This window comes from Bombus terrestris, chromosome 4 (genome assembly GCF_910591885.1).
Source record: "Bombus terrestris chromosome 4, iyBomTerr1.2, whole genome shotgun sequence".
Classification (NCBI taxonomy): domain Eukaryota; kingdom Metazoa; phylum Arthropoda; class Insecta; order Hymenoptera; family Apidae; genus Bombus; species Bombus terrestris.
This window is the reverse complement of record NC_063272.1, coordinates 2,017,133-2,035,681: the sequence shown is the minus strand read 5'-3', so window position 1 is coordinate 2,035,681 and position 18,549 is coordinate 2,017,133. Positions and strand designations below refer to the sequence as shown.

Sequence of the window (18,549 nt, the reverse complement as noted above, 5' to 3'; positions counted from 1 at the left end):
CCGCCTTTTTCGTTAGGCCACTACCCGCTTTCTCCGCAATTCTTAAGAGCACGTAATAAACCCAAGGACCCTTCTAAAGAACCAGCTGAAAACACTTCTGGAATTAGAAAGTCTTTTCTGGCAGACAGATTGACTCAAACCATGTGTGCGAACAATGCAGTTAGGATTTCACTTTATGGTGGGTCCTTAAGCCTAAGGAAGGTTCGAAGGACGGCACGTAGACCGTTGGCTGTCACGCCGCGCGGGATGGACTGCGGATGTGTTGCGCGGCGTAACAGTCCTGATCCTTCTCCGCCACGATCGCTCATTCGTCTCACCTGTCGACACAAACATCAAGATTGTTTCGATACGCGAGAACTGTCGTAGTGACGATCGAGCCTGGCGAAAGTCAAATTGACCAACTTCATCTTTGGACAATCTCATAATTTCGCAATTTCATCGTCCAAGTACACGATTGATTCTCACAAAACCTCTAGTTCCTTAGAGGTTAACGCCACGCTCATCTTTTCACTTTTATCGCATATTGTCTCGCCACTTGCGATACTTGTAATTACTTTTCTCTACTTTTCAATTTTGGAGTTGGTCAATGTGATTTCCGAATGGCTCGATTGACTATGCGAGTCTTGGATAAAGATGACAATTAAACTATTCAGATTAGTCATGTTGCTTCGTCAAACGATTTGAATTCAAGCAATTCGAAACCATTTTGTCAATGTTTTTTTTTTTTTTTTTTTTATTTATTTATTAAAATTCACAATTTGTCCAATTTGGACATTTGGTGGAATTTTTTAACGGTTAAATTAGCATGTTGGTGGCTACCCCCAGCGGGGTACCATCCTCGTGTTTCTTAGGTTGTGTCCTTTATAAGGTCTGCTGGGTGCTTCCTTTTTAGTCTTCTGTCCATATTTGTGATTTTGTATGTTTCCGCAGCTAGCCGGTTTATGTGTGTTGCTATTCTTAATTTGTATTTCTCGGAGTATCTGTTGATTTCTTCCTTGACCGTTGGCATTCCCAGGTCCCTTCGTATATCTTCGTTTCTGACGTACCAAGGTCCGTTTACTATTGTCCTGAGGATTTTAGCCTGTATTACCTCTATTTTGTTTATATGGCTCATTGCTGCCGTCCCCCATAGTGGTATTCCGTACGTCCAGATTGGTTTTATGATCGTTTTATATATTTTTAACTTGTTTTCTGTGCTTAGTTTGGATTTTCGGCTTGTTAGCCAATGCATTTGTCTTCTTGTTTTCTGTATTTTTTCTACTATTGATTTGATGTGTAGTTTCCAGGTGAGTTTTTGATCTAAGTGGAGTCCTAGGTATTTGACATGCTTTGTTTGCGTTATATGCGTGCCGTTCAATAGGATGTTTGGTGGTGTCTTTTTCCGTAGCGTGAATGTAATATGGTTGCATTTGTTGGGGTTTGCTTTTATTTGTTTTTCTTGTAGCCAATTTTCTATTTTTACGATGTGTTCTTGTAGTATTTTGACTGCCGTTTCTGGGTTAGTATGCCTGACTAGTATAGCTGTGTCGTCCGCGAATGTCAATACTGTGCTGTTGGTAGTTGTTGGTATGTTCGCCGTGTATAATGTGTATAGTATTGGGCCTAGGACGCTTCCTTGTGGTACCCCGGCCTTGATGTCTTTAACTTGAGAATGTGTGTCCTTGATTTTTATTACGAAGGTTCTGCAGCTTAGGTAGGATTTTATTAAGTGGTGTATTTGCTCCGGGAATTGTTTCCTAATTGTTTGTAGTAGACTTTCATGGTTAATTTTATCGAATGCTTTCTCTATGTCTATGAAGAGGGCTGTGCAGTATTCCTTGTTTTCTAGTGCTACTATTATTTCGTTTATAAGCCTGTGCATTTGCTCTATCGTGGAGTGTTTGTTTCTGAAACCAAATTGGTGATCCGGTATTAGTTTTTTTGTCTCTATTATTGGTTTTATGCGGTCGTATATTATCTTTTCCAGTATTTTGGAAAATACTGGAAGCAGTGATATTGGTCTGTAAGATGCAGTTTGGTGCGGGTCTTTGCCTGGTTTATGTAACATTTTGATCTGTGCTAATTTCCATGGTTTGGGGAAGTATTGAATTCTTAGAATTGCATTGAATATTACTGTTATTAGTCTTATTGCTTTTGGCGGAAGGTTTTTTAAGATTTTACCATTAATTAGGTCGATTCCTGGCGCTTTGTTGTTTTTTGTTTTATCAATTATGTTTCTAATTTCTTGTGCCGATGTTTTAGGTATGGTGTATTCCTTGTCGGCTGTGGTAGCAGTGGTTTGTGGATCCTCCTCCGTATGACTTTTGAGGTTGCTGTTGTTGGTAATGTGTGGTGTGAATGTGTTGTAGAGGTGGTTGGAGAATTCTTCAGCTTGTTCTTCGTTGCTTCTTGCCCATGTGTTATCTGCTTTTCTGATTGCCGGGACGGGTATTATTGGCTTCCTTATTTTTTTCGTGGCTTTCCATAGTGAATAGTTGGTGTTCTCGTGTGTGGAGAGTGTCCCTATGAACTTTGAGAATTCGTTATCGTTGTGCTCCTTTATTTTGTTTTTTATTTCCTTTGCAAGTTTGTTTAAGTGTTTTTTGTTTTCTCGGGTTCTGTATTTTTGCCATTTTGCTTTTGCTTTTCTTTTTTCTTTGATTTTGTCGAGTATTTCTTGCGGGATTGTTATTGTTTGTCTGCTGGTTGGTTCGGGAGTAGTGGTTGTCCTTGCTGCTTCCTGAATAGTTGCTGTCAATGTTGCTACTGCCTGTTCTATGTGTTCAGGAGTTTTTAACGGGATGTTGCAGTTTATTTTGCTTTCTATTATTTCTTTGAAAGTTTGCCAATTGGTGGTTTTATTGTATAGTGTTTCTGGTTTGCTATAGTGAATTGGTTTATTTCTGTATTCAATTATTATGGGTGTATGATCGGAGCTGAGCTCGAGGTTGGGTGTTATTTTTAGTTTATTTGTGTTTAGTCCCCTTGTAACTGCAAAGTCCAGAAGATCTGGTTTTTTGTTCAGGTCAGTCGGCCAATGTGTCGGTGTTCCTGTGGATAATATATTGAGGTTATTATTTCTAATGTATTTTTCTAGTGTTCTACCTCGAGGTGTAATGTTTCTTGATCCCCAGAGCGTGTGCTTTGAGTTGTAGTCTCCCGCTGCGATGTACTTGTCCCCTAGGTCATGGAAGTATTCTTCCCACATTTGTGTTGTTATTTTGTGTCGCGGAGGCACGTATACTGCTGACAACTGGAAGTGGTTGCTGCTAGTTTGAACTGTAACAGTGGTTGCTTGTAAATATTCTTTGTTAACTTGGCTGTGAAGATAATGTTTGATATCGTTTCTGACTATCACTGCTGTCCCTCCGTGAGCTTTTCCTGAGGGGTGTTTGGTATCATATATGGTGTAGTATGGTATTTTCAAATAGCTTTTTGTAGTGAAGTGTGTTTCTGAGACAAGTAATATGTCTATATTATTATTGTATATGAATGTTTTAGTTTCGAGGGCCCGTTGTTGTAGGCCGTTTGAGTTCCAGGCTGCTATTTTTAGAGTGTCCGTTTTTATTTTTTGCTTAGCACGTTTGTAATTAGTTGTAGCATGACTGTGATTTGTTGGGTTTGCTGTTTGAGTACTGCATTTTGTTCGCTTATCATTCTGGTTAGCATTTCGGTGTTCTTTATGGATTGTTTGAGCAGTTCTTTGATTTCTGCAGTGTCGTTGTTACTATTGCTGTGGTATTGGTTATGTGTATGTGTTGGTTGGCTGGTTACTTGAGCATAGCTTAGTCCACCAATGGTGTTGGTGCTGATAGGTTTGGTGTTTATTGCTTGCTCTGTATTTGGTAATGTTTCAGGTTTTGTGCTGTCATGATGGGCTTGTGTGTTAGTGCTTGTCCTGCTTCGTAGGGGCGGGAACAGTTTTCGTTGTAGTTGTTTTCTTACTTCGCAGCCTTTATAGCTGGCTGGGTGGTTACCGTTACAGTTGAAGCATTTAACTTTTTCTATTTTTCCTGAATATGGGCAGTGTGCAGTTAAGTGATTTTTTGCGCACTTGACGCAGGCTGGGCTTCTGTTGCAGTAGTTTTTAGTGTGTCCGTATTGTTGACACCGCATGCATTGAGGTATATCTTTTTTGTGTCGTGGCGGTTCGACTGTTACTATTGTGTTTAGTATTTGTTTGATATCGTATATTTCCTTGTTATTGATTCTGGGTTCAAGTTCTATTAAGAATAGTGGTAGTGGTTGCTTAGTGTCGAATCTTGTTATATTGTTTATTGTTCTAGTTTGATGTCCAATTTTAGCTAACTCATCGCTTAGTTTATGTACGTTGGTTTTAGGATGCAATCCTCTTATGACAATTTTATAGCTCCTTTCAGTTTTAAGCTGATAAGTGTGGTAGATGGCATTTTTTTCTTTTAATGCTTTTGTAACTTTCCTAAATGATTCTGGTGTGTTTGTTTGAATTTTTACTTGATCCAATTTTGTTTGCTTTATTGTGTAATTGTTTTTCTCTTCTAGATTATTTAGTAGATCAATGAGCGGGTCTATTATTTGGGCCTCGACAAAGATTGGTGGTGGTTTTGTAATATGGTTTGTTTGGGTAATGGTTTTACTTACGGGGTCAGAGTCTATTTCTTCAGTTAGTGAGTTGAAGGAGTTACTTAGTGGTAATTCTTGCAGCCATCGCTGCTTTTCTGTGACTGGGTTTCCTATGGCACTTGTGTCTGTGGTTGTTTTACGTTTTTTGCTAGCCTTCACTGGCTTCCAGCTTTCATCCTGGTAGTATCCTTCATGTTCTGTATTGCTATCTTCCTGTCCCCGATGCTCTTTTGTTTCTTCTGTCTCCATGTTGGTTTGTTTGGTTTTTATATAATATGTTTCTCCTTTTGTTGCTATGTTTATAGTTGGTATCTGCATTGTTATTTTATTTCCTCCTCACTATCACTTTGCAGCACTATTACTTTGGAGCACTTTTTCACTATTCACTTATACCTGGAGAGGACGACCGTCTAGACACGTCCGTCCTCCTCGGCTGTCCGAGCAGGAGTCATTTTGTCAATGTGAACCTATTATTTTACCAATGTGAATCTGTAATTTTGCTTGAAATATCCTTCCAAGTTTTTATGATGATTCAGACTGGTCAAGTTACCTGAATCAAGCAACTATTTTCAAGTTACTTGAAACTATTTTGTTAACGTGTACAGTTGCTTGAATCAAGCAACTATTTTCAAGTAAGTTAAAATCATTTTGCCAATGTGAACCTGTAATTTTGTCTGAAATATCCTTCCAAGTTTTTATGATGATTCAGATTGGTCAAGTTACCTCAATCAAGCAACTATTTTCAAGTAACTTGAAACTATTTTATTAATGTGTGCAGTTGAGTGAAGCAAGTATTTTCAAATAACTCGAAGCTATTTTGTTAACGCGTACAGTTGCTTGAATCAAGCAACTATTTTCAAGTAACTCGAAACTATTTTGTCAGTGTGAAACTATATAGACACTAGTTAATTCCCATACACATGTATAATGTATAATGTATAATAAACAGAGCTATTTTTTCAGATCAGAAGGTACGATCAATCTTTTTCTTTAAATATATTATGCTGAAAAGATATAGAATGGATTCGGAAATACAAATAATTCCCTTTATTTAGCACACAACTGTTATACATATATCTTATACTCTTAAGACCTCAAAAACCTACTCGCACGCACGCTTGTTGTCAACCGACTCTTCCAGATACTTCTAACGACTGGCTCTTGTCTTTTGTCTCAACCAAGACCCGGACGTCCTCTGACGCTTACACACACATTCACATGTACAGTGTAAATGTATCATATTCCCAACATATGCAAACGTTGGACAACGTTATGTTTTGTTAAGCTAACAGGATACACTAAAAGTACATTATCAAGAAAGGGGATGTGGCCCGTAAGCAAGTATGTTCTTCTAGATATGACCATCAGACAGTACCTGTGATGCGGTTATCCCGGAAGTACATTGCGGAGTCGGTAGAGAGCGTTTCCTGACCTCTTGCCAGGGAGACAATAGATGAGGATTTAAGGGTGTCGAATCGGGATCCATGCAACGCGGAGGCGACTCGTTCCTTCGCCCTTCCTCTTCCTCTTCGCCCGATGTGCTTTCCTCTATGACGGTTTGAAGCTCGCCATAGTTTGCCTTCACATTCACATTCGGGCTTCTCATCTTGATTTAGGCAAATTCTCACTTGAACATAAATAAAACGTTTCTTCGTTGAAACCGTATCATAGTGGAGAACTATCGAACAGTACAAAAGAATGAATAAAAATAAGTCACATTTTTATTAATTTTCTTTTGTATCTAAAAACAAATCTGATAGATTCAAAGATACAAGATCTTTGAAAATATCGTATGGAATTTAATACTAATTTAGTGTGCAATTAAAAAATTACTATACTATTTTATTTCTCCTATATACATGTTGGAGATAAAAGGACATCGGGGCCTTTCTTTTGGAATTTTTGGGAAGACCCCCAATACTTTAGTCTAGACTTTTTATTATAGCTGCACTTAAATAATAAAACTCAGAAGTAGTTATTTATGATTTAATCCGACTATGTTTACCCGAGATTTATGACAGTAGGCTTGGGCTCGAAGTGACACAACTGGTCGCTAAACGTAGCCACGGTCATGGCATGGACGTTTTTACCTAACAAAGCTATGGAGTAATTGTATAGATCTCCTTAAAAATATAGTTGACCCGAGGGGTACAGAGACGAGTATATAAGTGCAGTTCCATTTGGACTGAGGGAGTTCTACTTATACTGTAGACAAGTAAGTTGAGTTCTACTTATATCGTAGACAAGTAAGTTGAGTTACACTTGAATTGTGGACAAGTAAGCTCAGTACGACTTAGACTTTGGAAGAAGACGTATTTGTTATCCCTTTGACCGTGGATTCGTTATTGAACCTAAGATCATTGTCATTGGCATCTCGAGTATCTAACTGCCACGGTTACTTGTCAAACTCTGTACCATATCGGTACTGTAATCATGTCGGTACCAGTAAATATCATCCATATCGTATAACAACAATGGTTAATCCAAATGAAAACTCGTTACACGCCCCTAATCCCAATGAGAACTCGAGATATATGTATTTTTCTTTTCTTTTTGCTTAAAAGATTTCCTGTTTATTGTCACATTAGAATGTCAGATTCTTTTGGCACACGAAGGCTTCGTAAATATCAGAAGGAATATAGCGTGGAAAAATGTTGTTTTATTTTTAAAGTTCTACGCTTCGCTACTTTTTTCCTAGTACGTTCGCTTTAGCAATAACACTGACTTTTTCGCCCGTTAGAAACGGATTACGCAGACGCGCTCACGCAGCACGTGCCCAGAACGAATGTTGCGAGTCGATATTTTCTTTTGCGAATCGCTCTCGTTATTTCGTTGGAAATGTAACCGTGCGGATATCAGACAGCCATTGGAAGTTATTAGACGTTAAAATTTGGCGACAGCTTCGCGTATTCCACCAGTTTCTCGATATTCCCCTTCGAACCTACAAATTGCTTCCGTATCTCGCCAACAGCTAGTCCTCGTATCTTACGCAGACGTCGATTAGAAGTAGAATTTTCGATAAAATTTAAATTTCCCTTTTCAGTTCGTACTTCGATTTATGGACTCGTACATATGTTTTTCTCTTATATATTACGTGCATTTGCATATATATCTGTTTCTCTATCCCATGCGTCGTAGTTTTTGGATGAAACCAACAGCTTGTACACACGTGCAAGATTTTATTTTTCGTGATAAATCAAACAAGAATATATTCTTTCGTGCTTCTTAATTGAGTGACATTACACCAGGTGAATAATGTACTCGAATAAACGATTTTTCTTAATACTTATAAATTACGCGACGCGTTAACATTCAATTAATTCATAAAGGAAAGCATGATAATTATATGAATCAACTTTATGAAAAATAAGTGTAATTTTTAATATTAAATAACGAATAATAGAAAAGATGGAATAAATAAGTTAACAATAAAATGATAAACAATACGCGTTTGCTTATTTACAAAAATCAAAATATAAGCAGCTTAAGTAATTCAATATTTTATGGAACGTTCTTCAAAATCAATAACTACATTGTGTTCTTTCCATTCGAAAAAATTCTGTAACGTAATTTCCGCACTAAAGGACCTTCTATCGTAGCATTTTCGTCAGAGAATTTCAAATAATCTAGTTCTGCTTCGAAATCTTTTTATTACCTTTTTTTATTACGCCTTTGAATCCATCGAAAGATTTACATTAAAATTTTTACTTTGCCACTACTTTCTTTATGTCGCTGCATATCAATTATTTATTGAAGCTACTTCGCTCTAACGTGGCAATCATTCACCAGTTCAGCACAGGCTAGCGCACATTTTACGAGACGGATTTTCCATGCGTCGAAGTCGCAAATGTCGTTACACGTGTACCGGGGTGTATCGACAAATATCAAAGTCATACGAGTAGCATTGAATCGGTGGAAATATCGAATTTCGAAAGTTTGATTCGACGTGTCCAAGATACGAGATTCCAAAGAGAAAGTTCGCCCTCAGGTCGACGATATCGATTTAATATTACATGCGATTTATTTTCGTTCGCTGAGTCAGTGAACTTTTACATTTCACGCGGTTCATCGGGCCGAATGATTTTTCTGCATACAAAGGGCTGGAAATTTGAAACATACTGTAGCCTAAACCGGTCGCCGGGTTAAACTCGACGAAGCTTCGAATCGAGAAAAACGTGCAATCGTAATCTGGCTTTTACGAAAATGGACACAACGACGTTACCGGACAAATAACGAAATTCTTGTCCATTATTGAAATTCTATTGAAATTCTATTAAATCGCCAACTACGTTCTTATTGAAATTTTCATTTATTTCTTTTTAAACGCACGATCGAATTTATCGCACGCGTACTCTTCTGATTATATTCTATCGTTGATATTATTACGACGAACATTGTACATAAAAATTTAGAAAGTTACTATGCACAATATTTGATTTTTCCTGAATTTTACTTTAACGAATTTCGAGTTTTAGTTTACGTTACTTAGAAAGTTCGAATTTTCTCCGTTTATGGCAATACGAAATTATTAGGTCGTCCGAAAAGTTTCTGTCGTTCTATAAGGAAATAATGGATGCACATTTTCCGTTTTAAATTATTTTATCGAATTACCTATGATTCGTTTTGTTTTATCAAACTAAAGATCACAATGTTCGACAGATTAGATTTTATGTTTGTATAAAGATGCGTCGTTGAAAAAGACGTCTCTTTGAAAGAAAGACACTTTCCGGACAACCCAATATACAGGGTGTTTGGTAACTGGTGGTACAAGCGGGAAGGGGGTGATTCTACGCGAAAAAAGAAGTCGAAAATATAGAATAAAAATTGTTCGTTCGAGGTTTTATTTTCGAGCAATTGAAAGAAAAGATTATTGTAGCCTTTCATACTTTAAAACAAACGAATGCGTTAGAAAGTGTTCATAGAAATTTAATTAGAAGAGCAGAAGTATGTGTTGGACAGAATGGGCAACACTTTCAGCAATTTTTGTAATAATAAACTTTATGATTACTTCGTGTTATTTCATTATGTATTCCTAATTTTCCGTTACGGCAAAAACAAACTTAAACTGCGATAATATCCATCGAGACAACGATGTACAGTGAGGTCCGTTATAACGAGACGTGATAAAGTGCACGCGTACCGAGCGAAAATTCAAAGTCGATTTTCTCGAAAACGAAGCCTCAAACGAAACATTTTTATTCTATATTTTCGACTTCTTTTTTCGCGTAGAATCACCCCCTTTCCGTTTGTACCACCAGTTACCAACCAACCTGTATAATATTACTGGAAACATTGTACTCGGACACAAGGTTTAATACGATGCTTTAAATAATAGAAGTTTCAGATGGAACGATAATATTGGTGTGGCAACTAAGTGATTGCGGATTTTGTCAGTGCCACCTAATGATAAAATCCGCAACCACTTAGTTGCCAACCCAATATAAAATATTAGGAGGAAAAAGTCCGAAATAGTAAAAATTCGTGGTCGACTAAGTGCAGACCAGCATTTTCATGGCGATAAATTAAGTTGAAGCACAATATCATTAATTCTCGATGCTGCAGCGCTCGCCAAGTTTTATACCCCAATTTCGTCCTCGTTTCGACAAATGAAAATACTCCTGATGCTTTAAGAAAATTTCGAACTTTTAACGTTCGAAGAAATAAACTTGCATATCAAGTAACGGTTCTCTCATATTTTCCTCAAACTCGAGAAAGTTTGTTAACGAAAGGAAGATACGACCGAGTGGAAACTGTGGACAGAATGAAAAATATCTAAACACCCAGAATAACAATCAATTACGAAATTACGAAGAAAAAGTCACACAAATATAAGTCGTGTAATAAATAAATTTCGTAAAACATCGATAAACATTGCTTTGTTTGCTGTTGGTTTGTTATCAACTAAACTGTACATGTAAATGATACTATATCGCGTTAATTTGAATCCAAATGTTCAAAGTTTGAAGAGAAATCGTAAGAAATTTCTACGTGCAACGTATTTTTCAGTTTTTACTTTTCCACCTTTTTATTTCCTTTTGCAATGCTTTGTTACGTTACTCGAGATTATAAAAGTTGAGAATCGCGCGGAATAAAACGAACAACAGTACATTTTACTTTCTCGTATAATCTCTATGAGAAAAACAAAATTGTAGCGTATATCGAAAAACAAATTTTCGTTCTGCGTAAAATCTCGAGAAATTCTTCCTTTCTTCGTCCGTGTCAGATGATAGACGAATGACGCATCAGATGACTCGTACGATTCCTTAGCATAGAAGAGTGAATTGAAATATTCACGAAGCGCGATGTACTGTTAACCAGTTAACCGTGGAATTTAGTTTTAGAAATCAACGTGAATAAAATGCAAATAAAAATAAACGACGACGAGTATACACGTCGAACACAAAGAAAATGTGTTACGTGTTCCTGTTATAAGTTTTACGACGACGTTAAACCAAAATGACGATGGCTTACATTTTTCTTCGAAAAAATGAATTATTTCCCACATAAAATGTTAAAATTGTAACAAAATAACAAAATTCGTAAACAAGAAAAATGTGAAAAGATAGAAGAAATTCAGTGGATCCTCCCAGTGTGGTATTTCTCGAAACAGAATATCGCACAAAGTGGCACTTGGCAAATCTAACACCAGCAACGTGAAGTGGATTCGATCAATGATATAACTGGTATAAAATTGGGGAAATGTTTTTTGATAGGAAGCGTAGGTTTTACGGTCGAACTCGTAGATGGTGGAGTAACTTTCGAAGCTCGTGTTCGTGGAATTGCATATTCGATAATTTATTCAACACACATTCGACCAAAAAACTGAATCGCATTATATTTTCTGTATTATATTTCGATCGTTATCGGGGAATACCGGACACACGCAGTAAAACATCCACTCAATTTGCAAGCAGACAAAATTGCGTAAACAATTCGGGCATAGCCGATATATCGGTGAAAATAATCAACTGAGTTTATAAAAAGGAATACGTTGTACAGGGAATAACCGATATAACAAAGGAACAAATCAAATTTTTCAGTTTTACTGACAAAGCGAACGTACCACTAAATAACATTCTTAGCGCTTCTTACTAAAATTTGGAATTTTTATGATAAATGGTAATGTTTTATATTATACGACAGATGAAACACACCGAGATTAACATTTTTCTCGACCTGTTTAATTCATGAAACGCGGTTAACTGTTTAAAAACGCTATCGACGATAGCTTTTCGAAAGATGTATAAATAAAACGAGGAGATAGAGCGAAATGAAATAACAACGAGTCGTTCGATTTCTCGTTATGTCGTGTTGTTAAGAAGCAACAGAAATGAAATTTCAATTTTCCATTAGAATCGACGGAAGGATCAAACGACGATACGGTAAGAGAAATCGCATGATTCCACTCAAGTGGCACCGTTTTGTCAACGCAGGCTAACGCGTGACCTTTCGTCGTTTCGATCGACATGGTTCAACATGGGTCATACCGCCTGTGCTGTCAGATGTTCAGCCAAATGATGTTTGCATTTGTCGTAGATAAAACGCTTGGAAAACTCGTCGCGCGCTAGTGCGCTTCTCCGTTTTCGCATGAAATCTCCGACTTTTTTCTACTTTCCTAGTTTCCTATTTTTTCTTTTTATCCGTTCTATACGATTCGCCTCTGAAAGGTTATTCTTGCTGTACCGCTACTATTAGGTTGTCCGAAAAGTTTCTCTCGTTTTATGAGGAAATAATAGACGCACGTTCTTTCTTTTATATTATTTTGTCGAATTACGTACGATCCGTTTTGTTCTGTTGAGATAAACACCGCGATATTTCACAGACTTACTTTCACGTTTGTACGAAGGTGCACTGTTGTAAAAAATTCTTTTTGCGAAAGAAAGACACTTTTCGGGCAACTTAATACGTTGTGTTCGTTTTATAAAGAAATAATAGACGCGCGATGTCCTTTCTTTTATATTAGTTTATCGAATTATGCACGAACATAATAATAGAGATATAAGGAAATGGATCGCACCTAATTCGATAAAATGATATAAAACAGAAATTGTTGCTCATCTATTATCATTTTATGAAACGAAAGAAACTTCTCGGACAACCTAGTACATCGAACGACTACCGTTGAATAAATTCTCTAAAAACGAAAATGTTTTTAATCGAATTAAACGATCGAGATGGCTGTAATACTTTTGTAGGATGTTACGAATACTTACCGACCGTTGAAAATTCGATGTGCTCAAATACTTATAAGCGATTTTTCTTTCTCGAGACGATTCCCTTTCGTTCGCGAACAACCTGAAAATGGAAAAAATATCGTTAACGGGTGTGTTCGTGGTAATCGTAACAACGTCGTTAACCGATTTATCGATGAATCGTTACGTGTGCTTTACGTTCTTTGCGAGATTCCACGACAAATATCGTTACGCGCGACTTAATCGAGTAAACGACGTTTAAAACGGTTTAAAGTGATTCCCGATATCGCAACTATAAATGGGGAAATGATATAAAGAACAGTGTTTTAACCTTTTGAGTGCTGTGGGCGCATATAGGTGTCTGGCGAAAGCTATCGGTGTGGACTAAGGACATATATATGCGTTTTCTGTAAGTGCTCGGCATGGACTAAGGACGCATGTATGGGTTTTTCAATTTTTCCGAACACCTATGCAGAAGTAATACTATTACGTTTGTGTGAAATAAATATAAATGCATTCCTTACGGCAGTAAACAAATGCCAATAGTACCTGGTTATTGTTGAAGTGGTCACCACTTGTAAGAAAACTCTACATCTGGTTTTTTTAGTTTTCCCAAGCACTGAATTTTTCACACACAACTAAATTATTAACTCGTGTTATATTTATAAGGTTCAATAATGCGATAATTCAGGGATCGATTCTGAAGTCTGAAAATCGAGTTTTTTTTATTATGAAATGATTTGATAAAATACAAAAATGAACAACAATTAATATGCGTCTATAACAATCAATAACGATGATTATCTAAACGGGAAATTATAAGTCTTTGGTGCAATGTTTACCTGAATGTCTTGAGCTACCGATCTTTCTTCTTCAGTCTTTAAATCTTAAATCTTCAGTCTTCACAATCTCAAACAACTATTCTATAACCTTGTCTGTCTCTGGAATGTAACTCTCTGTCCATCCGTCTGGGGAACAAGTGCTTCTTCAACTGCTCGTCCGTGCAATAAAGGAAGATCGGAAGATCTTGTATCTTTGAATCTATCAGATTTGTTTTTAGATACAAAAGAAAATTAATAAAAATGTGACTTATTTTTATTCATTCTTTTGTACTGTTCGATCGTTCTCCACTATGATACGGTTTCAACGAAGAAACGTTTTATTTATGTTCAAGTGAGAATTTGCCTAAATCAAGATGAGAAGCCCGAATGTGAATGTGAAGGCAAACTATGGCGAGCTTCAAACCGTCATAGAGGAAAGCACATCGGGCGAAGAGGAAGAGGAAGGGCGAAGGAACGAGTCGCCTCCGCGTTGCATGGATCCCGATTCGACACCCTTAAATCCTCATCTATTGTCTCCCTGGCGAGAGGTCAGGAAACGCTCTCTACCGACTCCGCAATGTACTTCCGGGATAACCGCATCACAGGTACTGTCTGATGGTCATATCGAGAAGAACATACTTGCTTACGGGCCACATCCCCTTTCTTGATAATGGACTTTTAGTGTATCCTGTTAGTTTAACAAAACATAACGTTGTCCAACGTTTGCATAATATATTTAAATATATTCCTATTAGGTCATTTGTTGTCTGTATATTATCGCTTTCGATTTTGTCTTGGACTTCGATAGGTAATCCAATGACAATCAGGTGTATCCTCACCTCTTCATCCATTTCCCTTTTTACTTCCAATATTAGTCGTTCTTTCTCTATTGCATATTCTACGAACGAACCTGAAAGGTATTTAAAGTTGTAAGCATATCGTATTGCCGGCCAACCTTTATTCTTAAAGGCTTTGAGAAATGTTTCTTTCCAATCTTGCCAGTTGTGTCCTCCAGCTTCCAGTAGATTTGTTTGGTACCACCTTCTTGCTGTTTTTCCTAGGTACTTTCTCAAACCTTTGACTTTTCCTCATCGCTTTTTATTTTGTATTTTTTGCATTCCTCTTCATACTCTGATATCCAGTTTGTGGCTTTCTGAGTTCCTTCTAATCGTTCTATATTGTTGTTTGTTTCAACTATTTCCCTCTTATCTCGTCTTTAAAGGGTCTCTAGAAGTTTTTCCATTTCCACGTTGAGTTCCTCGATTTCCGTCTTTGTTTTTCTTGTGGGTGTTCTTTATGCTTCCTCTAAGACAATGTCTCGGAAAACGAAGTTTGAATCCGTATCGGTATCAGTGCTGCTGTCTCATCGTCTATTGTGAATTTAATATTTCCATATTGGCCTACCTTGGTTGGGATCGATGCTGAAGTCTGAAAATCGAGTTTTTTTTATTATGAAATGATTTGATAAAATACAAAAATGAACAACAATTAATATGCGTCTATAACAATCAATAACGATGATTATCTAAACGGGAAATTATAAGTCTTTGGTACAATGTTTACCTGAAAATTGAGAATCGATTTTCAACGTCCTGAGCTATCGACCTTTCTTCTTCAGTCTTTAAATCTTAAATCTTCAGTCTTCACAATCTTAAACAACTATTCTATAACCTTGTCTGTCTCTCTAATGTAACTCTCTGTCCGTCCGTCTGGGGAACACGTACTTCTTCAACTGCTCGTCCGTATTGATCTCTCCGTTAAACACAGCTTGTCGTGCTACCCGTAAAACAAAAAGAATCCCTATCCTACATGAACTCTAGGGATTTTACATATTTACTAAATTTAGTTTTCTAGTTTATTACCCAAATTCTAGTTAACTGTAAATTTCAATGTTTATAATAAATAATTAAAAATAACTAAAATATAACGCTCTTGAATCATTTAATCTCTTTCATTTTAATCATTTAAACTACTGTAACTTATTACGATTTGCGCTTTGAATAGTTAATCAACAGAGTTCAGTCTAACGAAAAAGTATTCCGTCCACAGCGATCGTCAGCGCTAGACACGCGCCGTCCGTACGGACGACATAGGCCGTGAGTATTCAGCACTCAAAGGGTTTATCGTCTGTGATAAAGCTTTTAGTTTCGAAAGCTCTGTTAAACTCGTTATGGTAAAATTAATAGACACTATAATCTTAACGAATTATCTTTTGTATTCGTAAGAGGCCCGACGATTTCTTTATTATGGGAAAATAATTTCAGCGATATTTTTCGCTTTTAACGCGTTTGCAGCGCGTACGCGTATATCCTTGCCTGTTGCGCGTTATACGTTTTAACGTATGTGCATAATTTTCTATCTACCAAATACGCGCAGATTTTAACGAAGCAGAGCGAAACGTTTGTAAAATTGAAATGTTAGAACGATGTTTCCGATAAAATTCTTTGTTCCCGGCAGGTTGAACTGCGAGACCGATGCGTTTAAAAGTGCAATGTTCGAGGAATTAAACGCACGAAATTCTGAATATTAGTTCCTTCGTTATGCCTTTGTCATATTCGTTTCTATCTTTATCATTATTCGACAGGTTATTCGCAACTCGTGCGACGAAATAGAAGGATATCCATACGTTGATCCAAATTTCTTCTTTCAATCATATAATTGGCTTTCTTTTGCATAAAACGATATTATCGAAACGTTATCATAGATATAATCTGGTTCTGGAAAAAATCGAAGAACGTCGTGTGAAAATCGATTTTAATTTAAATTGTCTTAAATATCCTTTAACGAATACGTCGTATTCTTTCGTTCTATTACGTTTAAATTAACAGTTATCGTCCTTTATGTCGGCCATTTCCTTCGTTTACGTTCTTTTTCACTTTCTACCGTAATAGATCAGCCACGGATAGTCCATTTCGACGAATAGTTTCTCTCGATCGACGTGGAAACCGTCGAAAAGAAAGATTCAGGATATTGTAGCCGTTCGCCGATAAGGAGCGCCATTTACGCCGAAGGAGATCCGTTCTCTTAGAACGTTCATAGAGCTCTGGGTCTTTTCGTTCTATAAGATTAATATAAATCTAGAAATTGTACAGCCCAACTTTAAGTCTATCGCAGCTTCGTTCGAACGACGCTACTTCGTCCTGTACAAATTTCGATTCCTCCGATGAAACGTGTATTCACAGTAAAGTACTTTTTTCTGTAATCTTATTATGGCTTGCGAAAGTGTTCGAATAATCTTGATCGTTCCGAGGTGACGCGTATCACACGAACAATAGAAAACTCGGAAAATACCGAAAGGTCGGATGATACCGGCGTTCGTACGGTAAAACCGTAAAATCGATTTCGATAACTTAACATCGTACGTGCGTTTCAGTTTAGTTGACTATTTGATCGATTAAAAGTTCAATTAATCTATTTACTTTGTTCGCGCGGTGCCGGCGTTAAAATTTCGAAAAAAAAACGCGCAGTTAGGAGAAAGCTGGAAACACATCGTATAATACGAGACTCGGATAGCCGAAACTTCACTGAGCTGGCGGAAATTTTGCGTAGGATCGCGTATTATGCCAAACATTTTGAAATCCCGTTAACGCTGTAACGAGACACGACTATCGTGATTATGTTCGTTACATCAGTTGCGACTCTTCAATTTTTGTACTTTCGAGTCTGTCCCTATTTTAACGATAATAAAACATATTTGTAACGTTGGGAGAAGAGGTTTAATCAAGAAAATTGAAACGAAAATGTGCGATCTTTTTTCATTTTCTTCAAAACGAAGGTATTCTCTAACGTTGTAAGAACGTAATTGGGTCGACCCACACATAACTCGAGCTGAAATGATCGAAAGGGCGTAGCAGGCTTTTTTTTTATTTATTACAAGCGTACAGTTTTGTCAGGTTCAGCCAAATATTAGGTTGCCCCAAAAGTGTCTTTCCTCTACGAATATGTCTTTTACGACAATGCATCTTTATACAAACACGACAGCTAATCTGTCAAATGTCGTGGTCTTTACCTTAATAGAACAAAATGGAACGTACGTAGTTCGATAAAATAAAGGAAACAAGAAACGTCGTGCGTCTATTATTTTCTTATAAAACGAAAGACTCTTTTGTTGTACAATCTGATATTTGAACTGTCGATAATTTTCGAGAAAGGTCCTGTAACTTCCATATACATTTTCCGATCCATTTCAAATTTTTCCAATGCAATTGTTGGGAATATGATACATTTACACTATACATGTGAATGCGTGTGTAAGCGTCGGAGGACGCCCGGGTTGTAACCCCAAACTCTTTTGCCCTGACGTCACCTTAGGCGACCACTTCTAAACATTCTCCAGACAGCCGATACTTGAACATTACACATGGCGACCTTGGCGACAATGTATATTGCCGGAGTACCTGAGGGTTCATCTATGTCCTAACGGTCCTTTCACCGAATGTTCTAGAAGCGTAGCAACAGTCACGTACGCCTACAGGGTAGTGGGGATAATGAAGGATGACAAACAAAAGAAGAAACAGACGTCACCGAAAGTAAGAAAATATTGTAAGAGCCTCAGTCTCGAACGGCCAGGGCTAGAGTTCAGAAGTGTATAAACGAGGAAAAAATAAAGTTTTCTTCTTTCCTTTAAATTTCTTTCTTATTTTACGTGACAATTTCGTAGTTTCGCTTTTCTCGATATCACTGCTAAAGCTTTTCCTACCTCGAATAACGACGCAAAGCTTCGTATGAATCGTATCTATCCTGTTACTTGATACGCGAATTTAATTCGCGGTAGCCTCAGTGATGTTTCTTCCCTGTGCGAGTTGAAAATGATTATCAGAAATGCATATATATGTAGTATCGTGGACAAAAGGCCTAAGATATCTGCCGAATCGTAAACAATGTCGCGAGAACCGCGGCATCGTCGGGTACATCAAGGTGTCGTCGGTCCTTTTTAAGTGGATAGTTTCGTGGAA

The 18,549-nt window shown here is 37.2% G+C and overlaps 2 long non-coding RNA genes across 3 annotated transcripts; one reads left to right on the top strand and one right to left on the bottom strand.

Moving 5' to 3' along the window:
* Positions 1 to 280: 280 nt before the first annotated feature.
* Positions 281 to 13,166, bottom strand: LOC125384881. Of its 2 annotated transcripts, none has more exons than XR_007223721.1 (4): positions 13,105 to 13,166; positions 12,795 to 12,876; positions 5,957 to 6,208; positions 281 to 317 (listed from the first exon to the last, which is right to left on the bottom strand). It is a non-coding gene; the product is annotated as an uncharacterized LOC125384881 (long non-coding RNA). The 2 variants fall into 2 exon arrangements; XR_007223722.1 differs by lacking the exon at positions 281 to 317 and adding an exon at positions 5,729 to 5,879.
* Positions 13,167 to 15,640: 2,474 nt separating this feature from the next.
* On the top strand, positions 15,641 to 17,618 carry LOC125384902. The gene is made up of 2 exons (XR_007223752.1): positions 15,641 to 15,690; positions 16,486 to 17,618. It is a non-coding gene; the product is annotated as an uncharacterized LOC125384902 (long non-coding RNA).
* Positions 17,619 to 18,549: the final 931 nt, after the last annotated feature.